The sequence below is a fragment of the Atractosteus spatula genome, chromosome 11, assembly GCF_055471065.1.
Source record: "Atractosteus spatula isolate fAtrSpa1 chromosome 11, fAtrSpa1.hap1, whole genome shotgun sequence".
In the NCBI taxonomy this organism is placed as follows: Eukaryota; Metazoa; Chordata; class Actinopteri; order Semionotiformes; family Lepisosteidae; genus Atractosteus; species Atractosteus spatula.
The window spans coordinates 2,866,486-2,892,259 of record NC_142716.1 but is presented as its reverse complement, the minus strand read 5'-3'; the positions used below and the strand labels follow the sequence as shown (position 1 = coordinate 2,892,259).

The following is a 25,774-nucleotide window of genomic DNA, read 5'->3' as shown; positions in this document are numbered from 1 at the left end:
GTAATCCAGGACCACAATAAATTATACTAAACTAGAAGATTTACAATCATCACATGAAGATTAGCCAAGGGCTCCCAATGTTTCTATTAGACAGCAAATCGTGCATTGAGTGATTAAAAGTAAATGTGATAGATTAGCACCCAAGGCTGGGTTGAAAAAAGAAAAAGGGGACTTTCTGAAGAAAGTCGTACGTTTTCTGCTTCGCTGTTCTGAGGCAGTAAAAATCACCCCGAACTGGAACGAAGAGGATGACTTCCTTCACAGAAGCAGCGTCCAAACTGCAACTAAATTCTATGTAATTTTCATCCTAACTCATCTTACCACTAACAATTCCTTAAACAGCAGAAATAGTCCTTTTAAAAATCAAAGACCCCCCAGCAGACATCCACAGTTAATTTGGTCAGATATATTTTTGGAGTATCATCTGGTTTGGTCGACAAAATGCAAACATGCTCAGCTCCATTTTCTCCTGGACGTGAAGATCACCAGGCCTTCCAAACCGAGTGAACAGCTCAACACTAACTCAAAATACAAAACACAAAAGGAGCCCCACACACACACACACAAAAAAGAGTTCTTGAGCTAATTGAATGTCATATTCATCCATCTGAAAACCTGGATGCTTGCATCTGTTTTAATGAAAAACAAGAAGCTCCAACCAGTTTTCAAAGAGAAAAATGTGTCGGCTCCGCTTGTGGGATTAAGAGATTAACCCTTTCAGCGATGTTTATGGAATTAAAAGATTAACCCTGGCCTTTCTGAATACAATTGACTAGCAGCCAGATCTGCATAACGCTAATTCTGAGCAGCCTTGCTGGCTGAATTGGAGGTGGTAAAATAAGCCTGATCTTCACCGTCTTCTGCAAAACAAATCGCTGTGGCTAAGAGCACAAGCAGGCTGTTACATCAAAGCCTTACCTGAAACAGATTCAACACACAGAATACTTTTAAATAAAAATCCTACCTACAGAAAGGAGGCACATATGTGACACCTGTGTAAGTGTAAGAGAGCTGACACCTCTGAGCATAAAGATTTGGGAGATGGATAGAGAGTGACAGAGAGGCCAACCCATGGATACATAGATGGAGACAAAAATAAATCCACGAGATGTGCCTGTTCTTTTTCTTAAACAATAAGTAATGGGTTTAAGTGAAATTTCTGTCAGGACATTTTTAAAGTGGAGTCCAGCCACAGGCACGGTCATGACCGATGTTCCCTCTTAGCTGTGAGCGTGCGCGCGCACTCAGGTTATGAAATCTGCGCACATAGGAAATTGAACCGCGCACAAAAAATTAAATTCCCCCAAAAATATGAGAATAATAAAACAAACATGAATGTCAATTGAAAAATGCTACATTGACCACATGAGACTGGCTGCGAGAGGCCCAACTTGGCTGTGTGCATTATTATCGCTACTCGATCAGCGATATCTCGTACCTCACCGCTCATGCTCGCTCCACACTCAGTCTCTATAACTGGCCTCGTTGTCCCAGTCTGTTGGGTGTGTATGCTGGTACGAGAATGACTATATTAACAAAAATTTATTTCAGGTTTACAATTTTACATGCACTCAATTTAGTGCGCACAAGCTTTTGTCACTGGGGAAAGCATTTGCACAACTTGCGCAAAACAGGCCATTAAAAATGAGAGGGAACATTGGTCATGACCATCAAGCAGTCCTGCTCCAGCCAAGTCTGCCAGCGAAAACTGACGGGTGAAGATACTAACTGTGCAAGCAGGCATCTCCATTCACCGCAGAGGTGAGCATCCTGTGACTGGAAGCCAAACGCAACAGCTAGGATGAGTCCTGACAGCTAAAACAATCTCAAAAGGAAGAGTCAGAAAAAGAAGGCCTAGCATCCTAACATGAAAACTGTAATGAATAAAGCAGACATCCCGTTCTAAAAGAAACACTCCTGGAATAAATCTCCAGCAGAATGTGACAGAACATCTTGCCAGTGTTCTCAGAAAATTTCATTTTCCCATAGAGAAAGCCTCTACTGTGCTGAGGATTTGCAAGCAATGGCAAACTGATTCAGAACAATCCAGTAGGAGGAATCAGAATTAAAATTGTATCAAGCTATACAATGAAGAGATCTCTAAACCGGTTAATCTTACAGGTCACCTGTTTTTAAAGACTGGCAACTCCTGTAAGATATCGATTAACCAACCAAGTAATCTGTTCAATTCAGGGAACTCTACTCCTTGAGGGTTGAACAGTACTTTAGATTTCAGTTCCAATCATCTCTAAATTGCCTATTTTATCAAACCACCCGTTTTAGTTGATGATAATGCAATTGTTCTTTAGTAACTGGTGACTTAAAGGTGACCTACAAAACTGGATTGGGGCTCTACAGCATCAGGGTTAGATTTCTAGGCTAATTTGCTATGTATTTATGTCCAACATGTATTCATTGTATCTCTGCAACATCAACAATATCAACAACACACTTCACACAGTTGTGTTGCATTAGGATAATTCTGAACTTTTTAATGCAAGTTAAAAAGAAATTCAACCATTTTCAACATCTTAAAAAGATGTACCTTCATTATTTTACACATCAGAAGAACAAAAAAAACAGGATTAATTAATCTTAAAAAAGATTAAAAATTGAACAATAAGTAATGCACAGAGAAAATTATTCTTTACATTACACTAGACATTAGTTTAAAGAATGTGGTTATTAGGTTGTTAAAGATAAGCAGGTCTGAATATTTAGCCAGAAGAATGTCAAATAAAAATTCCATTATTCTCACTTGATATTTCTCTCCCATTGGGATCCACGTTTCCCATTTCATTTTCAAAACGGAAAAGGTGTTCTCGGAGATTTCCTCTCTTTAACAGATGAGGACATGCTTACCTTAAAATATGCTACATGTGTATGATGGTTTCAAGCTATGCATTTCAAGGTGGTAAATTATTTACTTGTGCAATATTCCATGATTCTTCAGCTTTTTATTTTTCCTCGCAAAGATCCATGCAAATGATGCGGACAGAGAAAAGGCACTCTGTGAAATTAAGACCTGGCCTCAAACCTTTTGTAAAGGTAAAAAGCTGCTCAAGTTCATAAAAGCAGACAGAAGTGGCCATCTGCTTTCAACATTTATCTAGATTCCGTCAGATCTCTTTTACATCGTTTTAATGAAAGGAATGAAAAAAACCTTTCCTGAAGTGTGAAATTAAAAAAAGCAGAGACAAAAAAGTAATTGAATTTCAATAGCTTTTATAAATTGGAGAGAGTACAGGGGTATTTAGATGGCAGGGAAGCACCAATAAATCAAACTGAGGTAGCTATTTTTTATCTTTCATATAATTCTTTTCACAAATTTGATTAAAATTATAAATAAGTGTGACAGTTCAGAATATTAAAGAGAGTCTGTACAGAAATGTACTGTTTCCAAAAACAAATAGAAGTGTCAAGTTTGTCAGCCTAGGCACCACGTTAAATGTTTTTAAATAAAATGATGTATTTTAAAGTGTGAATTAACATCCTGTACATGTCACTGGGGACTAAACAAGCTTGGAACGCAAATATTTGGGGAAAAAAAAAACTTTTCTTTAAAAGAAGCTAAGGAAGTATTACATTTCTGAACCACAGACATAATTCAGATTTGCATGCATTCTAAGAGGGTGACTGCTTTATCGCTTAACTGCCTGGAACTCTAAGGTCCATTAACCTCAACAAATGGAGGCAACCAATATGCCAGAAAACTACATCCCTAACAGCCCCGGAGTTGATGAAACAGTTTCTCGGCATGCTTTAAATTTGGAAACACTGTTTATGATCTGAGAGACCCGCACCATTCACAGATATTTTGGGTTAGCCCACTGACATCCAAGCAGAAGGGTATCTTCAGATAAGATGCTGTTATCAGAACCAGATAAAATACTCCTTTTTGCCATTCTCAGGTTTGGTAGCACTGCTGCCAGTCAGTGGCACCCCAGTGTGTGTTCTGGTTTTACCTATAACTCCTCTAAGGACATCCGAATCACAATAGTTTTTTTGTCCTTTTTTAAAATTTTTGGCTGCTCATGTAGAGACTTGACTAGACTTCACTTTATGTTTTTTTTTGTTTCTTATGGGGTTTTTTTCCCCAGTTTGCTTTGACAATTGTTTTGTTCTGACCGTCCGACCAATTTGATTTTATGAACCGTTTTTTTAATTGAATTTTCCGTCCTCGTACTTGAGTCTCTTTACTTTTTATGGGTGAAGGCTGTGAAGCAATATTGCCAAACGAATTTCCCAGGTTCAGGATAATAAAGGTCTTCTAATCTTATCTAAAAGCCACTGACTCCCTGCACGTACGCAGATCCCACATCCCGGATTTTGCTCCAACTATTGCCACCTGTGGAGGTGCAACTCCCCAGGAAGCAACCGTGTGCCGCAGTGCGATGCCATGTGGTCCGGAGTGGGACAGGGGTGTTCAGGTATGCTGGTGCACATTCCTCACCCCCCTGCTGAAAAGCGCTCGGGAGAGGCGCAGCGCCGATGATTATCAGACACATCTCCGCGCGTGTGCTGGCGCATTAGCTCGCATCTCTGCGGGACGCGTATTTCACCTGTTAAAGAGGCCACGCTGAAAGAGCTAAAACTAGACGCAGCAGATGGAGTTATATATCCAGCCGGTCTCTGGAGAACAGATCTGTAATGCAAAAGAGCAGGCTGAAAGAAACGACCCCGCGGATACATGGGAAGCAATCAGAACCAAACTGATTAAACACGACCCTGGTCCCTGTACAGAATGACGAATACTAAGCAGATACATGGGGAGTTGTGGAAAGAAACAAATTGCAGACGCAGTCAGTCATTCACCTCCCTTTTCATGCAGCTTTAACCCTGCCAAGCCTAAGGAATTCACCGGCTGGAAATTAGGCTCTTTCACAGCCTCGGTGACAGATGCCTAATGCTGGAGGCTAGCAACAGGCTATTAGTACCCATCTTGAGGGGGACCTTGAATGACTTGTGAGGAGTTTTTAAGTCTGAGATGATTGGAAGGGAGTAACAAGTCATTATTATGAGGCTAATAATTGCCCGCTTTCCTTTGGTAATCGGTGTCGCCTCGTGTAAAATTGCCTTCAGCCAGTGTCCGTCGTCAAGTTGCGTGTAGGAACAATTCGTTCCTCTACCTGTCGGGGACACTGTCAGTCACACAACAGGACCTGGGCTCGCTTTGTTATCTTATTAGAGAATGACCCTTCGCTGAACCCTACCAGGCTAACTTCAGCTATTTAAATTCTAAAAAGCCAGCAGTATCAAAATTAAATTAGTGTGACAGTTACGTCGCAGAGATAGGGAAGTATCGCTGACACGTGAACTACTGTGCTCACTGGCCACTAAAAATCTATGTAAAGTGAATTACAATAACTAAAACATGGCTTGTGGCAAGATGTCAATTATTACAAAATAAGCTGCGTCAACTAAATACACTATTAAAAGATTCTAATGAGTGACATGCTGGGCTTTCTCTAATTTTCATTATGCAATAATTTAAAGCCCTCGTTCAGACTAAAAGCAATGGTGGGGTCCAGGGACAGCTACTTCCAGTGCCTCTTCTGCCACTGACTGAACAAACAGCCTCTCTGTGCAGGGGGGTGAGGAATGTGCTAAAACATACCTCTTACACAACATGCATACCTTACACAACTCAGTTCACCAAATCGGCCCATTTTCACATCTTCTTTCACAAACATGTATGGAACATAAATAATGCAACGTCAAAATGTATGAAGTTCTCAATGGGAGCACCGTGTTCAGCATATACATAAGCCTGTCAAGTAAGAGGACCCAGAATAAGGCATCAAACTGACATAGCCAACATCCCAGCAGAATCTAGACAAGCTTGCCATGATTACCAGGATCACAAACATAATGAAATCTGACTGAAGCGCAGCAAAAATACTACATTATCATTCTAGATTTCCACAATGATCCTACATGCTAAGGAACTGTCCATTCATTCCGTTTGCTCATTCAGCCAATCCATTTAATTCAACAAATTTATAACTGACAACACAGTGCACTCTTAAAAGTTGTAAATGTATACATGAATTCTCATGCAGTCTCCACAGTATATCCCTGCCAGTGAAGACAGGCATCCAGTGTCAGGAATAATAAGACGGGGAAAAGGAAGGCAATCAATATACTGCCGAACTCTGTTTACTGTTATACTGAAGAGATGTGCAGCAAGATCAAAACTCGTGAGCCACCAATGTCCTTATTACACACCAACTGCCTTGTTTCTCCCCTCACCTGCAGTTCTAACACAAATGAAATCCCACATCTTTATTTACAAAGCCTGGCTCCGAAAGGCACAGCCCACCTTCGCCAATTAAAGTCCAAAGTCCAGTGGGCGTAAGATAAGCAGGACAGGAGAAAAGGAAAGGCAATTCAAGTTACAGATTCCACTAGAGGCCAGAAGCAGGTCATGCATAGCTTTCTTATAGGTACAACTTTTTAAAACACAGCAAATGTTACTTGGCACTGTCATCTGGATGCCAAGACAAACTTGTTCTTTTTTGGTTCCCCATTTCCAATGGCCTGGCTCCTTTTAGTTTCAAACTCCCTGAAACTTATTTGAAAAAGAATGTATCGGAAAACAATTTTAGTGATGGACGGCACAGCGATCTGTGATATAAAGCAAAATAAAAGCAACTATCAGCTTTTTTCCTATCCCACGGACTCCTGATCTTTCTTTCATGATGTGAAGCTAGCCTGCCTGATAACTGGCATCTGTTTTTATCGGTCTTGCATAAATGACATTTAAGCTGCGAGCATGAGAGAGGGCTTTTGTCTGACAGAGGCCCATGTTCCCAAGAGCCTGAGCATTGTTTCCCTCGTACACACACACTTCAATGAAATATCACAGCACTAACACAGACGGGGCTTACCTGCACCTGAGACAACTCCCAGACTATCAATTACCTTCAGTGCACAGAAACAATATACCACTTCAGACAGACTGCTGGCACACCCCTTTCTCTCTGCCATCAGATTCCTTTTTTCTACAAGACGTCACCGCTGCATCTTTCTTCTCAAGTACTTCATTCTAACTGTCCAGGGCTGTTTTGTTTTTTAGAACAGTGGTAAACTGATAGCATTTACTGTCACTTCAAGTGAAGGCTATTACATATCTTTGGGACCCTAAATAATGCATTAGCAAATGTTTGCCAAAGCAGATGCTTAATTGAGCCCCTCAAGCCCCTCACCTGTGTGATCCTGTCTTACTTCCAGCCAGGACTGTTTGAAGTGTAATTCCCTTAACCGAGCAAGACAATGGAGGCTAATGCCACACAAACGGACTTGAAACAAAACGGTCTGTGCCTTGAAATCAGGCACGATCTTGACTGGCGGGATGATAAACCCATTGAAATTTTTCAGAATGTCTAATGCAACAGTAACAGCTCACCTAACGCACGCAATTTTACGAACTGCCTCCCAGACTTGCAGAACAAAGAACTGGAAACTAAAATTCTTCCCCGCCTCCTTTATTTTACTCCCTTAATTAAATACAATTGAATAAAAAAGCCAACCAGAATCTCTTTAACGTATTTGAGTGATCAAGTGCTGAACATTTACCATGCTCCTATAAAATGAAAATGCAGCACAATATTACTGTAACTATTATAGATGTATTTGGCTGACACTTTTATCCTGACTTACATTTGTGCCCATTTATACTGACGCAATATGAGAACAGTGCCTTGCTCAAGGGTACAGCAACAGTTCCCACACCTGGGATTTGAACCTACAACCTTCCACTTGTGAGCCAGGAGCCCTCACTATGACTCCTCACTGTTGTCTGCTTGCTGTTTGTGTGAAGGGAAATACTAAGTCATTGACTGAAACAAGACGTGACAGGTTTCACTCACTATGAAAGGAGAAAAGCAGGGGCGATTTCCCATCGGAGCGTGTCCGGATCAGAGTGACAATCCGCACAGCACACCCTGAGTGGGCTGCTTCATCATCCCAGGAAGCATCTATTAAACATTTCCACATGGAGGCCGTTCAATTCCATGTTGCATTAGCACCACATCTTTCCTTCTAAAAGACCCACAGAAGGCAAAGAGCTTCATGTAAACATAATTAATCACCTTTTTCTTAATGTACTTATTTCCAGTCTCCGACTAATTGTTTTTCTCTTACACCACTGTGTCTAAAGGGTGTTAATGTCATGGTGAAATCAAATGACTCAGTAGCTTTATCCCCCCCCCCCCACACACACACACACATCTTGATTTTTGGCTTATAAAACCACAGCATTCTGTCACTGTCTTATTAAATACTAGCTACGGGGTATTTCTCGAAGACCCACTGGCGCTGGTTCACTGTGTAACTCAGGGAGCACCGAGACTGAAAAGGGGAAACGCTGGTTAATGGACACAAGCTTGAAGGCCTCTCCCTCATCGATCACCCATGCAGCTGCCCCCTGGGTGGGCACAGATGTACACACCAGCCACAGGAAGACCGCGCGTGGCTCTCCCCGTCTCTGCCCCACTTTCACGAAGGGCAAAAGGAGTGCAACCAGAATCCCGAGGAACCTCAGGAACAGAAGCTGCATTTGCCAGCAATACCTGAAAAGGGGAGGCTCGGGCTCTCTCGTGCAGCAAAGTCGCTAGCAGGTGGCTTTAATTACGGCTGTTCTCCGAGAACAGGAAAGCAGCTCCAGGGCTGGCAGCTCAAGAGCGGCTGTAGACCCCGCTGCTCTGCGAGGGCACCAGCCCCTGCCAAGCGAGAGGGCTTTCGGTGAAGTGACTCCGGGACTGGAGATCTCCTGCCATGCAGCTCTGACTGGCAGCTGTAGCCGAAGTAAGACTGAAGTTATACAACAGCCCTGTGTGTACAGGGACCCCGAGATTGAGCTCTTTATTCTTGGCACACACAAGCCCATGGTGACAGCAGCCAGACTAAATAAATCACCGCAGTTTGCCAGTTGAACTGCCTCTTTGGAGCAGGCGATGTACACAAAAAGCCAAGGATTAGCAACCGTGTTATTAAACGGGTTGGATCCGTCCTTGGATTTCCGATTTTGAAAGGCAAGCTTCAGGCAACTTCGAGGGACACGGGGATCATCATTTCTGAAACCCCGGCGTCAATGCGAGAACACACCGAAAAACAGAAAAATTCACAAACGTGTTTCGCTACATTGCAGAGTCATGGAGGGAAGTTTTCAGACACCCCGTCAGTGCTCATGCTTTATTACTGCTAAGGGTTCGGCAAAGATTTGATCTTGGCAGTGGTGCCAACTCTGCCAAGTCAAACTGCCCACTGCTCAGACACAAGGTCAGGGCCTCAGACAGATGCTAAATCCCGAATGTCCTCATTTTTCACAAAATCTGTAATGAGCGAATATGGGAAACCCCTGTGCGAACAGAGGAAATTTTTATTTTCATTCTCGGCAAAAACGGAAAATCTCCAAATTCCTATTTCCACTGGCAGGGTAATTTCCAATGCAATAAAAACCCAGACTGAGAGGAATTTTAACCTTTGCTAGCCCGGATACAGGCTGGCCTACAAATGCAGTCCATGCAATTGTAACAGATTCTGAGAATTTCTACCTCCACACAGCTTTTCACTAGCAGCCATTCTATTTCTGTTCCTCAGAATCCTGTGAACTTCCCCTAGATTAGTCGAAGCAGTGGCTCTATTTTTGAAATCCAGGCTTTAGGGAGAATGCAAGGAGATCAGAGATTTGAACCCGCGTCTATACATTACAGCTGGAACCCAATTTTAGCACCAAGGCATTGTTTCCAGAGCCGCGTGGGCGGGCGGCCCTGGGAATTCAATGGCATCAGGAATGTCTTTGTAACACGCTGCCCTGCCCCCCGCACCCACAGAGACGCCTGCAGTGGCTGCCAGTCCCAGAAGGCATAGGCTCTATAAATAAAAACACTAATGAAATGAAATTTATCTCAATTCATCTTGCTAAAAAAGCTGGAGCGTACTGTCACCAGGTAGCTACATTACAGCATTTTTCAAAGGGTGACTTTGAGATGAACAAAGGCCGACATCAGCATTGTGACTGCCGAGGCCCCTCCTCCTCCCCCTTGTACATCAAGCTTTGTGGTCTTTAACGTACTGACTGCCTGGGCTTTAACTTATTCTAACCCAAATACGTAACTGAGCCATCAAGGTTCTCAACTTATTTTGCTTCCCCGAAGCTCATCCATCAATGAACTAAGGTGTTCTGAAATTTATGATGGGCCATTCAACTCAATTCCACATGGGCGCCATCCATGAAGCACCAAAGAAACTAATTTTTACCAGAGGGACAAAAAAATTAATGTGTAATTAAAACGAGATTGCAAGAGCAAGAAAAGTTCGCCTTTGACAAAGAGGATTTTCTCTGCCACTCAGGTTCCCTGTTTCAGTGAGAATTTTTGCTAAGCGTGTCACAAATTTACATACTAAACACTGTATGAAGGCTAGACTCTGAGAATTCAAATTCCTTGATTGTATTTCGTCATGCATGAAATATGGTTATTTTAATGATTAACATTATACACGGAGTGAAACACTGACACTTTTAAGTATCCTAATTAATGTAAGCGCCTTAGGAACAGTAAAATCCGACACCAGGTCTGTAAAACCACTCTCAGATTGATGCCTGAGGAAGCTGAACTCTGCTGGAGCATCTGAGTTGCACAGAAGCAAAAAGGCACAGTTTGTTCTACAGAGAGCATTTATATTAGTATTGGGAGGGACTAATCGTAAGTAGAAGACTAAGATCATTTTGGTTTCAAAGACCAACGAACACTTATATTAGCTAGTCATTCAAACACAGGCCAACCTGAAAACAAGGCATTTGTAGGGACTTCGAATACATGCCAGTCCCCGCCACACCTCTCTCATTAAGGGTTAGCACAGATGATGTACCATTGGGTCTTAACAATCAAAAATATGTAAAAACACTGAATGTATACTATGTCACTGGAGGAAAACGGGAAGTTCAGTCACTTCCAGAATGTTCATTTCATATAAACACCACCATTTCAGAATTTTTCTGTCTGACAATGAAGTCATTGTTATTCAGTTTTAAAATATTACAACGCAAGCCTGTCAAAGTGAGCGTTAGCTTTTCTGCTGTGTGGATGCCTTGTGCGCAGGGGGCTTCAAAGGTTTAGAGATGACGTGTGTGTGTGTGGTGGGGGGCGGGCTGTGAGACAGAGCCGGTCTTGAGTGGCCCCTGGGAAAAACTCATCTGCAGAAAATGCGATTTGCATCTGGCGGTTGTCAGTTACAGCAAGTGTGGAGATACATTTGCATCTACCTGCATTTAAAGCTTTCCCAAACCAGCAAAGACACAATAACCAGCCCACACCAATGTCACACAATCCGCAAACACACGACAGAACAAATCTGCATTTCATTCTTTTTCCTTTCCAGTTTAAATGCCACCATGAATTCAGCTTTGTTATCATTCCCCATTTCATTTTCCGCTCAGTTCCTTGGGGAAGTTACCTGAACGTCACAGGTTTCGGCATTCAAAACATTTACATGACTATGTTTTTTTCTCTTTTTCTTCTGCTATGAGTATGTTCACATACGTGCTTAAGTTGAGAGCTTTTGAGTTTTTCAAAAGCACTTCTAAATGTGTTGGCATTACTCTGTATTGTACAAACTACTTAAACCAATTGAGGTACAGTAATTCACAAAACGCTTCTGTGAAAGAAAAATGGATTCTTTCTGCAGATTTATGGGACTGAAAGCCTGACTGGCTCACTAACCTGCACTGGCGTCCAGTCAGTGCATGTGTCCACTGGAAAGGACACATAGCTTAATCAAGGGCATGGTACTGCCTCCTTCTGCAGGAAGACTTTAGACATGCTTTTCAAAGAACACAAAGAAGATAAGATAAGATCACTTTATTAGCCATATACAATTTCTTGCATTAGGAATTTGTATTTTCGCATACCCCAGATTGCTCTCCATGAGACACACATACAGGGAGAGAAGCTTGGGGTCAGCCATTTATACGGCACCCCTGGAGCAGCTGGGGTTAAGGGCCTTACTCAGGGGCCTAACGGAGTAGGATTAAGTTAATTTCTCTCACAGCTTAAGAAGCAGTAGGGCCACAAGGAACCTCCGAGCTGGATATCTCTAGAAAGGTGATGGGTGAATCTCATTAGGAGAAAAAACAAGGCAAGTAGATGTGACAAGAGTCGTCTGTAACAGTACTTGATTCTCATACCATACCCACCTATCCCATCCTGTCCTACCCCCTTAAAATGTCATAACACATAAAATATGGAGAGGCAAGCACCCAGAATAGTAGTCTGAGGACATTACTCCTGTCAAAACACTCACATTCCTTCACACCAGCACTTTTACAGGACTTGTCAAAAGTTATCAGTGTTGGAGCTCTGCTATGTCTCCTAGCCAGTGCAGTGAACCACTAACACTGCCCAAGTGCCCAGGCACACAACTCTGACTGTCAGATTTACAGCTAAAAGGGACTCAAAATGACTTTAAGGATCTCTGTCACACTGGCATCAAGCTTTGCCTTACAGCTTGCTGAAGGAACTGGATGACCACAAAATCAACCATCTATTAACCCACTGAAGTTGACCTCAGTCATCACTCAATCACTGAGAGTGCCACAGCACTAAAAAAAGAAAAATCACCCCAGCAGAAAGAAATGAAGGACACTAAAGAATTAACAACCTACTTTCTGTGGCACTAAATGCTACAGTTCATTTTTCAAATCTGAGTTTCCCTGTTACAAAACAAATTGAAAAAATATTGTCACAGCTGCTAGAAAACTTCTTTCTTCTTGAATTCTGGCCAAACGCAATAGAAACCAAACCGAGCCTCTTTAAAGGCAACTGAGAACGGACTGCAGGTTTATCTTTTAATTCAACCCTACCATGATATTGAGGTATACAGCAATTCGTAAATATCGCTTTTGAAAAGGTAACAGTAAAGCTAAAGTGCATGAAAAGGCAGCAGCATAGCACATTACTACTGTGGTGATCCGATACAACCTGTGTTTAGAGAAACCTTCCTTTCTCTCAACACCTCTGTTCCGCCCATCAGAACACACATGGCTGTTATGGACCATCAGAATAACTCCACACACACCAGTAAAAACAGACTCAAAGGGCAGCTTGAACTTAAAAAGTTTGAAAGCAGCGGTCTTCAGGAAAAATGTCTAGGGTGAGGGTTTACACGGAAACAGTCTTCAATTTTTGGTATGTAAAATAATTCTTCTAGTTATTCAGGCCTTGCTTCATCAAAGGATCTTCTCTGCGAAAGGTAAGTGAAAACGTACCGCAGGGCTTTGGTTGGGTTTCTACATAGTATGCTTTAAAACAGTATTTTTCCTAATAAGTTTGTCATTCTGTAAAGCGCTTTGAGAAGCCACCTTTCAAGGCGCTATATAAAATAAGGTTTATTATTATTATAAGAATCAGCCCTACATACAATACTATAGGTCAATCCTTACTGGGGGTGACTGCCTGAAAACAAGCCGAATCTCCCAGCCAGAGAGGAACCAGAAGTCCTGTTCTGAAACTTGCCTATCCAGTTTTGCTTGGTACTGCACGATCCACAAATGATACACGAAGGCATAAACTTCTCAGCCTTTCAAAAATTAAAAACAACAAAGGCCAATTTAACCAGCATCTTGAGAAAATGAGTCTGCGTCAATATTCTTTGATGTTTTTTTTTTAGTTCAAAGGGAAAGGTTCCATTATCCTTCAAAGAAGGGAAAGAAAAAAATTTCAAAATTCACGAAGCCCACAGAATTCCTCCTGGACCAGAAACCCGTGCAGCTGCTTTCTGAGCCCCTGCCAAATGTGGCGAGAGATCGTGGGTTAATCCCAGGACACAGCCGCGGAGTTTGTGTACCAACGCCCTCTGTGGTCTATGGATCACTGGGCCAAGAAAAACTGCAACATCAGTGAACGCTATACCAGCAAAGGAAGCACAGTGGTGCTCAAACATTAACACTGGGAAAAATAAAACTCAGCGTTTCAAAACATTTGAGGAAGAGATCAAAAATATAAACTAAGGAATATTCAACCTTGTTGACCTACAAAGCACAAAAGGATTTTCAGCAGTAGCACAACTCACTGACTTGTTGCATGAGATTCCTATCAGATGTAACAAAGGCAACAGTAATAAACAGCTAAAAATAAAGGGGTATGAACAAAGAATTAAGAGGTCAGCTTGACTTTTCGGGAGGTGAAAGGACACATTTGAATGTTAAAAGTCTACAGACTTTGTAGGGACCCTGCTGACATTTTCACAATGCACTCCTTAAGGTGCCGTCACAGACATTGTGTTAGGGTTTCTGCAGCCTCTGTTAAGCAAAGGTCTGCACAGACGACAAAAAGTTTTTTTTCGAGTTACAGTCATGACAAAATAAATCTGAGAAAAAGCTTCGACTTTGTAAAAGTTTGTGAGATCATCTTATGTTACTTTTTCTGCTTTCAAATCTGCACTACCCTTTCACTGAAAACAGTGTCCCATGTGGTACCAACAGAAAAAAGTCCACAAACATGCTGTAAAGCACAGATAAATGAGTTTACTCCTTCCAGGGTTTAGATTTGAATTTATGGCTGCAGAATTACAACTGTCTGTGTGAAGACTGACGAAACACACAGACTCAGCTATCTAAAATATATTGCTCCCTGGAGTAGCACTGGTTGTTATCTTATACCTTAGTTAGTACAGTTTCCACCCAAGATAACTTCCATGAAAAAAATGCTTTCAAAATGTGCTGCTTTTTTTTTTTAAGTCTTGCAGGTTTAAAACTGGGCACGATACAAGGGCAGCACCAAGTGAGGGAAAAGGTTTTCTTGCTTCACTTCAGGAAAAGAGGTTAGAGTGAGTGATAGAAAGATTCCAAGCTGAGAAAGTCATCCAGGATGTATAGCAAACAGTTTGATCCATTTTATTCTGTCTTTCAATAGCTGTTCCCTCTTGTGCATTTATCCTCCAAGTGTTCTACCACAGACCAGGTAATTTGTCCTCACTATCACACACTTTCAGGCTAGTTCAGGGTTATGGAGAAAAATACAACAATGAGCAAAGACATTCGAGCGAAATGAACATCTTATTCTGTCTAAGGTGCAGAATCAACCTCTCATGCGAACACACACTCCTACACTCCACTATATACATATTTGGAAAGATACAACATCTTTTTTTTTTACCCACTGTTTTAAATAAGGTCTCAATCTTAAAAATATAATTAAGCCGACAACAAAGTTAAATTCACATCTGACTCCGAAATCCTATTTACTTAAATATACATAGCCTACTACAAATCCTTTAATCTCCTTCTAAACATTGAGTAGAACTCGCAATTACCACCGCACCATAATTCCCCCAGTATTCTTACAAGTTGGACTATTTAGTTTCTGCTCCTGAGAAATTGTGGACTTGAGAGGCTGTAACAGAAAAGGGAGAAACTGCAAGTACGTAAAAATGCGATTCTCCGGAGGAAGCAAGCTTCCGGGCCACACAGTGCAGGAATCAGATCAACACGGAGAGACCGAATCGCTGAGCTGTGCTGAAGTGGAGGTTACAGTCAGGAGACACACACACACTGTGTAAGTGGCAAAGCAGAGGTCAGCAAGCAGCTTTGTTCCTGAGGGGCTGCTCGGCAGGGAGTCTCACCTTTACCATGGCAGCCGGTGGGGAGACACTGCAAAAAGAACTGGGCTGCACTCAAAACTCAGAGGTGGGGGAGTTGTGGGGGGGGTGCAATTGGGCATCGCGGGTGAAAGCCGGCCTGGATCTCACTATTGTTTTTAGTTCAAAAAGGCTGAATGGAAGGACAAAGGAGCCCACGAAAAAAAGTTCCGAAACTAAGCACTAAGTGAATGAGAACAATTCTTTAGTGACATGAGCATTTCCCTTTAGATTTATGGGATGTTACAGTAAGAGTTAAAATTCCAATGTGTCCTTTTAAAAAGCATTAGAAAACACAACTTATTTTCAAGTAGCCATGCTGAGTATTAATATGTAAGTATTCATTCAAAGTAACAAAGTTCTAAATTTTCCTTCTGCATCTCCTCCTACATTTTAATAAGGGATATTCCCAGTCAATCCATGTTTGTTCGGATACCCAAGATCTAAAGACCAAAACACTCTCTCATTCTTAAATCCGAGGACACAAATACAAAATCCAAATCAGTAATTCAACTGTGCTTTCCACGAGCAATGAGAGACCCTCTTTTAAAAACGCCAAATCCCAAAAGGTAACCAACTGTCACGACTTACCCATAACAGGGGGAAAAAAAATAGGAAAGCACAAAAGCTGCCAAGGACTTCCAGAGAAGCTGATCACTTTATTTAACCTTCCTGTTTGAAAGCTCTGCTGTTATTCCCAAGGGTGAGCAATGCGACATGAAAATCCTTCACACATGTTTGTGTGCATCCTGCATGTTTAATAAGTGCAGCAGCCTCAGGTGTGAAGAGAAAAAGGAGGACGGCGCTCTGAAGCGTCTATTTAATCCATCAGCCTAAACCGAGTCCAGAAGGCAGCCAACTCGTTATTTAAAAGGCAAAATTGTCGATTAGGGATCCACGATCACCTCCTGATGCAGCGGTGAAGGTTGCTGTCCTGAGAGCTGCCTCTTCTCTGAGCCTAATCCTTGAACAGTGTCTGTGCAGGGACAGGCAAGGGCGGAGTCTCAGCCTACTGGGATGGTCACAGGTGTTGGATTTCACTGAAGGGGGTTGGGGAATGTGAAAAGCAAACCTGTGTGCAAACGCTGCAAGCCTGTTTGTGAGCACCTGCCCGTCTGCTCGCGCAGGTAGGAGACGGGCTCCCGAGCCGCACACCTTCACAGCAGAATGAAAAGCACCGGCATCACTTCATCTCCTTCCAGAATTAATTTTAGCAGGTTATCTGACAAATCTAGTAAAAGGCAAAATCAACGTACCAGCAATAAAAGCAATGTAAAGATTAAGATGCAGCGGTGGAGACTGCAATGGAATATAACAGGGCATCACTGTGGCAGCCTGAATTTTTGCTGCATTCGTGTATCACTCTGCTTACAAGCAGATGGAACTACACCTTGCACATGCTAAACCGAAAGCGTTCAAAGGCACTGAAGCTAACGGTTCCTTCCCTCTCTCTTTGGAACCTCGAAGCTCAAACTCAAAAACACGCATCGCTACTCCTACACTCCCCAACAGGTTGCGTCATTTTTTCAGCGAGACCGTAACCGTGGACAGGATGGCAGGAGGGCGGAACCTTCCTTATCCTTAAAATTGGCATTGTGAATTCTGCCGCAAAGGTTTAATAAACAACAACAAAAAAAAAAAACAGTCTTGTGATTTACTGACACATGTTACACACCACTTGGTGTTCCTAGGAAATGATCACAACAGCCACCCCTTGGTAACTGCTGAATATGACGCATTAATTTAAAAAAAAAAAGTCAAAACTGAAGACAGCGGGAACATACCCAATTAGGAAGCCTTGAGGATATCTCTCTTTAGACCTCCCCAGACCATAAAGGGATCTTTTGATCTAAAATTGTTTACCAGCTATTCGATGTTCCTCCATCACTCCGTTTCTGCTACAGCCTTGATCATCATTTTGAAAGCCAGCTTTTCAAGAGAAAGCATGTTCTCCACCAACCACAGCAGCTCCCTCAGGCACATGTTAAGAGCTAGCCCCCTGGGGGCGAGTAACTAAAATACCCCCAACTGTCTTCTACTGTACTTCAGCTCGCCTGTACATTGTAACATAGTTCTAAGTATTTTTTATTTTTTTGAACCACTGATAAAAGTTTTGACATTGCGATGTGAAATCTACTTCAGTTCAGGTTTATAAAGACACATTCAACGATACAGCACACAACATATAAAAGACAGGAAGGGCCTGTTCCTGCTTTGTTCACTCTAATGACGTATACTGCTGGCAGTCTAATAGAGTCACGTCACCTGGGAGTTATACAGCTGAGGTGAATGAGGGACTGGGATCTTCATAGTGAGGATTTATTTTTTTTAAAAAAAGCTATTTAAATAGTAAATACAGTAAACACCCAGTTTAAAGGACTTTGCTTTAAAAACCTGCTAAAAGAGAATTTTGTCTGTAAAATCAGAAAGACGGGACAGGACAGGCTGTGCAACAAAGGTAGGCAAATTGCATTCATGTTTTGGTATGCTTTAGAGAATTTCGTACAGTATATTTACGACACGTTAAAAAAAGAGCTTGTATATTTATGATTAAAAGCAGACAAGAACAATTTTCAATGTGGTGTGGTGATTGTGGCTGTGGTGACAATTTTTAAAAAACTAACTCAAAAGATCCAGAAAGCATATATATAGTATATATTTCTCATATAATAGTTTGTTTTGGGGCTGAAAAAATGTCCATTCAATTCTGAAAGAAATTTGGCAATAATGGACACACCTTCCTCACTATTAGCCCGTCAAACGGAGGCTTTACTGTAATACAATAATACAGAATGTGGAGCGAACTGTATAAAAATACAAGGCGTGCTCTTAAACTGAGCTTTCTTCAGGCCTGTGAAAAGTCTTTAATCCCTATGAAAACGATGGAAATGTCTTGGCAGCAGCTGTAATCGAGCACGCTTCCAAAAAAGGGTTCGGAAATTCACTCCATTTTTAAAACAGCTGCTAACCGACGCTTCTTGATCTCTTGGCTTTGTGGGCAGTGTTCACCTGTGCACAGTTTCACAGCGCATTCACTCAATTTCATGAGACGGGGGCGGACTTTATCCGCAGACCCCCGTACGCAGCACAGCGATGGTGTGAGAGAGCCGGGGAGAGGTGGCTCGCTCCCCCACGTCTCCCCCAGTCCTGCAGTCCTGCCAGCTCCACGTGAAAGTCAAAGCGCTGCTCTCCTCCAGATCCGATGTGAATACCGAAGCTGACAGGGGCTTTTATTCGATCACAGCGGTTCTTGAACCCTTGGGAGGTTCAGCGATTCCACTTCGGTGACAATGGAAATTGCTACATAAACTATTATGACAAGCAAAGAAGCAGAAAAAAAAAGGGAGATGGCTATTATTTTTTGACCATTTATTAACGCTTCTGGAGGATGTATTACTCGTCTCCCCAAATAAGACAATTATTTCCCTGTTGAGCTATGCAGTATGCAAGACAGAAAACAACAGAACCCCGATAAGAACAGGAAAAGTACAGTCAGGAAGCATTAACTCAGGTGGTTTAATCTAGCTGTGATCCCAAAGAATCTGGGGCAGGCCTTCTCTACAGTATTAAAGGAGGATAAATTTAGATGATCAAGATCTAATAATTATTAGACTGCGTGGGACTTATCTAGGACAAACATTATATAAATTGCTTGCTTTTACAATAAGGCACTATGGGTATATCCCATTCAGGCACACCAAGTCTGCTATTTTAAAAACAAGCCTGCTATTCTATTCCTGGCACCAAGTCTGGTTCCAGGAAGAATCTGCATTCTCTGAATGAGAGAGGTAGCTAACTGAGCAGAATTACACTGAGAATCCAAAAAACCTCTCAGCCCACCAGCTGAATCACACCTTATTAGATAAATTACAATCATCACTACCATTATGGCATTACTACAACGAGACTTAAGTGCAAAGTAATGTTTGCTTGTTTCCAAGAAAAGAGCTCAAGAGGGATTTCTCAAGATCTTAGAAGAGCACATACATTACTGTCAGGCTGCCTTCACATGACAGAGAGGACAAATCTCAGCAGCATTAGACTGGCAAGTCATAAGACGTCCCCTACTTAAAACACAGGGAGGACTTTGCACCCAACACGAAATCGCTACACTTTAACAAACTGTAAAATCCTTCCAACTCGCAGCTACACCTCACATGCCCATAAAAGGGAAGTGGTTTCTCAGAAATTTGTGAAAGATTGAGCAATATTTATTAATCAAGCTTGCTAACCACAACCGGAGCTGTCAAGAGTCAGACCCAGACACAGCAGCGTCTCTCTGGCACCAGGTCAGCCTGTGTGATACGTGTCACCTGGCAGGTACAGCTTCTCTTAGGTAAGAGTATGACAGCAATTAAACACATAAGTAGAGATAACTGGGACACACCAGCATCTATCTGGCCACAAACTACACCGTACTTCACACCATAAACAAATGCAAAAACAAAACAGTTCACTGCTTTTGAAACTTTTTATTCACGTGGTCTGGGAAATTCTTCTGCCTCAGGACAGTTTGCTTTTGCCAGGTCTGCCCTTCAGAATTGCAAATGCTGTTTACTTCACACACTCTCCCGCAGAGCCATTCTGAGCAAGTCTTTACTGCCACACCGTGAGCAACGCACTGTGATTCTAAGTAACCTGGTAACCAAGAACAGCTAGCGTTTGCATTCTCCGTGCGTACAAAACATCAGTTTTCTCTCTCGGGCTTGAAAAGCCACAGGTTACTTCCAGAGATCAGCCGTTTCCTAGAATGCTTCCAGCTCTCTTCTGACACCGAAACTCTGTATTTACCACGTCTGACTCTACCAGTTTCAAAATCTAAAGCTTATTAACATTTCACGTTCCAGATATCATTCAATTGGTTTTTTTTTTCAGGAAGTCAGAAAATCTCAAATGTAGGCTTTCAGTGTGTTGTCCTGTCCTGGGGAGGGCCACAGCAACAGAAAACTGACTGCATCAGTGAAAGCCAGGACTGGAAATTATTTCTGCAGTGTTAAATTTTAATTTTCCCGTGAGGGTACCGAAACTGCCATTGCAAGGTTAAATACGAGCAACACAGGGATCCGAATGGCTAGGTGTCTGGTGTACAAACAAGAATGCCGCAACTGTTGCTAAAATGCCCACTGCAAATTAAACAGACTGCTAATCCCATTAAGTATTACAGCTTTCAATACCAAAAGTAATCGGCTCAAGTTACTTGCACACATTATGATTTTAAGCTAGAGATACTCACTTAAGTATTTCTGTACAGGTAGGAAAATATATATATTTTTATTTAAACAGGCTATAAAAACAAATAAATAAAAAACAAATCTAGTCTTGCGCTGAAAAATCCATCCATGGTGCACAACTATCCAGAGAAGTAATCCAATGTAATATCAAAGGAGTTTCTAGACAGATAGAGACAGGCTGACCGATGTAACTAAAGACTGCTGGAGTCAAATACGGAAAATGTGCATTAGAATACACAGGTCAAGGCCTACACCATAATCTTAAACCCTTCATGTCAATAAAAGTTAAATTTACGATACAAAGCGGGAATGATAAACACAAGTGCACTGTAGTGTCTGTTTGGTACAGACTTCAAACTGCATGCAGGCATTGCCTGGTCGGCACTCCAGTGCCGCTGGGTATTTCTGACAAACAGCAGGAAAGGTCTAACTGATGGAAAAATACTTTATTATAATCCCTTAACCGATGCTTTGAAACTAAACTTCACAAGCTGCAGCGTAAAACACACACACAGACAGAACCTGGTAACTGTGCGCCAGGTGTGTCATTCCAGTAGAAGCTGCCGGTTCCACTTGGATTAGATCAAGGCTCCAGTTGTTCCAAAACCCCGCCAATTCCCCTTTTCGGAGACCGAGTTTCGAGAGAACATTAGGACCGGCCTACCTGAGGAACAAACAATGTTATCCTGCTGTCGCTATACAAACCCCAACAACTGGTGCCCTGCAATACAGTAGTGGTGGCAGACACCCCAAGCAAAGTATTAAAATCTCTATCGCAGCAGGACATCTACACCACACGCACGCACGCACACACACACACGCTTGTCACCTGATCAGCCGCAATTCTGTCTCTGGTCTTGTAAGACAATGATTCATTGTCTAAAGAACTGCTGCCACTCTTTTTTAGTGCCACAGCACTAAGGAATGTTAAAAAAAAAGAAAGTAAAAGACTTGATTCTGTAATATCTTACTACGTTCAAAACAAACTCTTAAACATGCATACTGCTCTGGTAGCACTATCAGTAATCAGATATATAATGCTGAGGGGTGACTTGCCTACCAAAGGATGCCACAGCCAACAAATGACAAGCACTTACCACTTTTATTCTTGCAAATACTAGTCAGGTGCAGTTCAACCAGAATAACAGAAATGACTAGCCCCTTCCTTTGGAATGGCATAGAAAAAAAATTGAGACACTGCAGTGGTAAAGCCTGCGAGTTCAACACACAGACTGCACACTCTGCAATTTACAAACATCTAATACTTAAAAACTTGCACATGCTAAATCGTACTGCCCATATGTCTTTCATTCCCATTCACAGGCAATGTCCACCCTTGTGCACTGAACTCCCACTTGAGAAAGAGTGCTAGGGCTTGCAATCTTCTTTAGACTTTGTGAACAAGAAGCCTCTCTTCTCTACTAGCAAAACAAATCACACCAAAACTCTACATGCTAGAACAATTAACTACATGCCTATAAAATTATTCGTCCTTTCCAAGAAACGTCCAGACGCCCAGAGTGAAAGGCACAGTGTACCAAGAAGCAGAAGTGCTGTCCGAATTCTACCCTTTACAAATACATTAAAAGAAAATACACATGAAAATACACATTATTTGGGGCATGTTAAAAGTAATGATGTTCCAGATGAAATTGCTAAAGTTTCAGCTTATTGTCTGCTGTCTGCTGTTCAATGAACTATGAAATTGACACATGCATCCTTAAGTCAGTAATTGTTTTGCCCTGATGCCCCACAGTCCAGCCACACTGCCCCTAAAATTATGCCCAGTGAAGGAAATACTGCCTTGTCCTTCCTGACTTTAACTTCACGCCCTGCAGTAACACGTTTAATATAATATGACAGGTAATGACAAGCAAACTGTCAACACTCGCTGGAGATGTAACTATTTGTGCAGAGACTTGACTTGAGAAACATGTAAAACATGCGGTAACATAGACGTTAACAACAAAATCTGCTGTCAGTGCTGCTCTCAGTGTAAGAATGCGGTCTTCACAATGGCCTTTTGCAACGTTGCACGTCTACCAAATGAAAAATGTCAAGACGGTGTACTAACTGTACAGACGGACTCCTATGTTCTATTCTGAAAAAAGCCAACAGGGTGGCACAAAAGGAACTGTACGTGTCACTAGACTGTTACTAGACGGTCAGTGTGTGATCCCTTATCGACGCGGGCAGTGCACCAGTGCCTTGGACCGCACGAGCTCAAATTAAACACCTGATTAGCAGTCCCGCTGGCTTGTGAAAAATGCCGACCATTCATTTTAAGGAATAACACCAAAAACAACTGGACTATGTGCACGTAGCGCTAATCTTGTACTGTTCCTGTTAGGAGCACTGGCCGACGAGGCACGACGCAGAACACACAAAAGTATGAGAAAGCCCTGTCGAGCAGCGACAGATATGGGATTAGTTACTCCATGAGTCAGAGAAAACAGAAGCAGCGCACCTCTCGGTGTTAAAACGAGAAAACAACACACACCGTCTATTACACTCATCTAGACAAGTCAACAGTTGCGTCCTCTCAGGCACGGCAGAGCGTGATGGGGAATGCGGGAAGCAAATCATTTCAGCTCGGATCCCGGTGGGGACCGGCAAACTGGGGGTGCATTTAGATAGCCCAATTAAAACGGGAAATGAACCGACATGAAGCACTTAAAAGTGCAGCTTCTGAGGCTCCGCTCTTCCGAGGCACCGATCTTCAAAAGCGAGGTTCACTTGAGACAAACAAGGGCGGGTCCAGGCCGAGGAGCTTTCTCCTTGAAGGGCTGGCCGATGGAGACGGCGCTGACGCGGCACAAAGAGGAGGAATTCCGGCGGGGACCGCCTTCATTAGCATGCACTCCCACGATTTCATGGGCGGCAACTCGGCTGCGGATCACAGCCCTGCCCAAACCCCAACATGCATCGGCTGCTGCTGCTGTTACTACGGCAACGCATCCCTTCGTTTCCATGGATTAACCTGTGGTCGGTTCGGTAAAGCATCGATAATGCCAGCCAGACCAACACTACAGAAGGAAGCATCGGGTTCCAGACTAACAACAGGCCACACTCACTTTACTCCCGAGGCCCAGCTTGCACACGCCTTTTTAAATTAATATGCGGGAAAACTTGTGCCTGAGCAAAACATTCTGACTAACAGAAATTGAAGAAATAGGTCGGATTATTGCCAAGAACTGGGACAGGAATGTGTAAACAAACGCTGATCACAAAAGAAGGTAAAAATCAGTGGCTTCAAGACCAAAGACACAGATTTTGACGTCAGTGATTTTAGTAAGATGCTGAAAATGTAAAGCACAGCACCTCATTGCTACAGAACAATGTTTAAAATTAGTTCTATGTGGTGATTAAAATCAAATTTTGGGAATTAATTCAACCCAAAGGAATAAATAACACTAAGAATTAAAAAAAAAACTAGTAGAGCAACTTTACTGTTCAATTGCTTATTGTAGTCTAATAAATGGGAACTTAACTATTTCTCAAAAACTATTGATTAAGAATTGACTGAATTAAGCCTTCAAGGAAAACAAAAACAAGGAAAGAAAGGGCGAGAGTGAGCTGTTACTGTTCTCATTAAAAAAGCAAGAAAGCAAGCCTGTTAAATACAAAGAACAGAGGACACTGTGCCTCTACAACCCTGTATATCACTGATTAATCGCCATCCTGACAGAACGCCAATGATCAGAGTGTTCTTTGTCGTCCTTGGGCAGGTGGTAGAGATTCTAAAATCACGCATCACCTAACCAGAGAAATAAAACCATAAAAAAAGGCACAAGTTAATCTAGATGCTCCTGTTAAGCAGGTGATTAAAGTTGCTCATGAGAACGCTTCTGTCACACTCAGCGGGGCACTGCGAATTTGTCTTTGTTGCACAAGCGAAAAGAAGCCCGCTGCATTCTCGGAGAGCAGCACCGTGAGCAGGGTGTGCGGTGTGTAATGAGGACACTGTGATTAATTGGACACTATCCGCAGCAAAAAGATCCCTAACAAGGCAGGAGTGAAACGGAGAGAGTAACTCCACAGCCCCGAAGAGCAAGCAGTTTGTCTTTCCTCACTTCCAGTCTCTCCCCCTCTCTCTCGTCTCTAACACACAGAAAGCCACCCCCCGGAGGAGAGAAGCCACCTGGTTTCCTGACGCCTGCAGTGTCTTTACAAACAAAATGACTTCACCCCTATTCAGACAAAGCAGGCCAGGGTGGTCTCTCTCCGCCTGCGTGTCAACGCCTCAGCAGCCTGCATGTCCTTGCATGTAACCCGCTCTTTAAAGGACAGGGAAGGCTAACTGCCAAATTAAAAAAAAAAACAATTTAACATCACATTCCTATAATCAAACATTTAACACCCCCCACCACCCACATAGATTTGTCTTAGCTCTCTCAAATTTCTCGGTGCACTTCTCATACTTGGGAAAAACACCTGCCAGTTTAAAGACTGAGGGAACTGTCGCTTCACGTCTTCACTGGCAGTCCCTGAATATACAGTTGCGCACTTTCTGAAAACACCTTATTATCACCTTGTGTCACAAAAACTGCAATACTTCAAAGAAACCCTTTTTTTAAAAAATCCTGCTACAGAACAGTTAAGAAGAACAATATCCAAATATAAACAATTTACCTCTGAGTGTTTGTTCTGAGCCTTCTGTGATGAGGGTATCAGGGCATCACTTACTTGTACACATACTGCATTATGGGGTTTCCAGTTTTAATGGAGAAATAAAACCAATACCAACAATACACTATAACCACCAGTATATGTTTTTGTATAACATGTTTGAAAATGTATTCACTTATGTACAGCCACAAAAACGCCAATGGCAAAAACATGAAGGTTCAGGTTAATACAAAACGAGCTGTAATCCAAAGATTGTGAGTCAGAGCCCTTGCGGT

The 25,774-nt window shown here is 42.3% G+C and overlaps 1 protein-coding gene across 3 annotated transcripts in view; it reads right to left on the bottom strand.

The window, feature by feature from the left end:
• The window catches only part of LOC148823307 (receptor-type tyrosine-protein phosphatase F), a 172,716-nt gene extending 156,118 nt beyond the window's left edge, over positions 1-16,598 (bottom strand). For 2 of the 3 annotated variants that reach the window (XM_088927021.1, XM_088927022.1), the window contains exon 1: positions 16,231-16,593. The gene's annotated coding sequence lies outside the window, so the exon portion shown is untranslated. Of the gene's footprint in view, positions 1-16,230 lie in introns of all 3 variants that reach the window. The other variant, XM_088927020.1, reaches the window with a different exon arrangement.
• Positions 16,599-25,774: the final 9,176 nt, after the last annotated feature.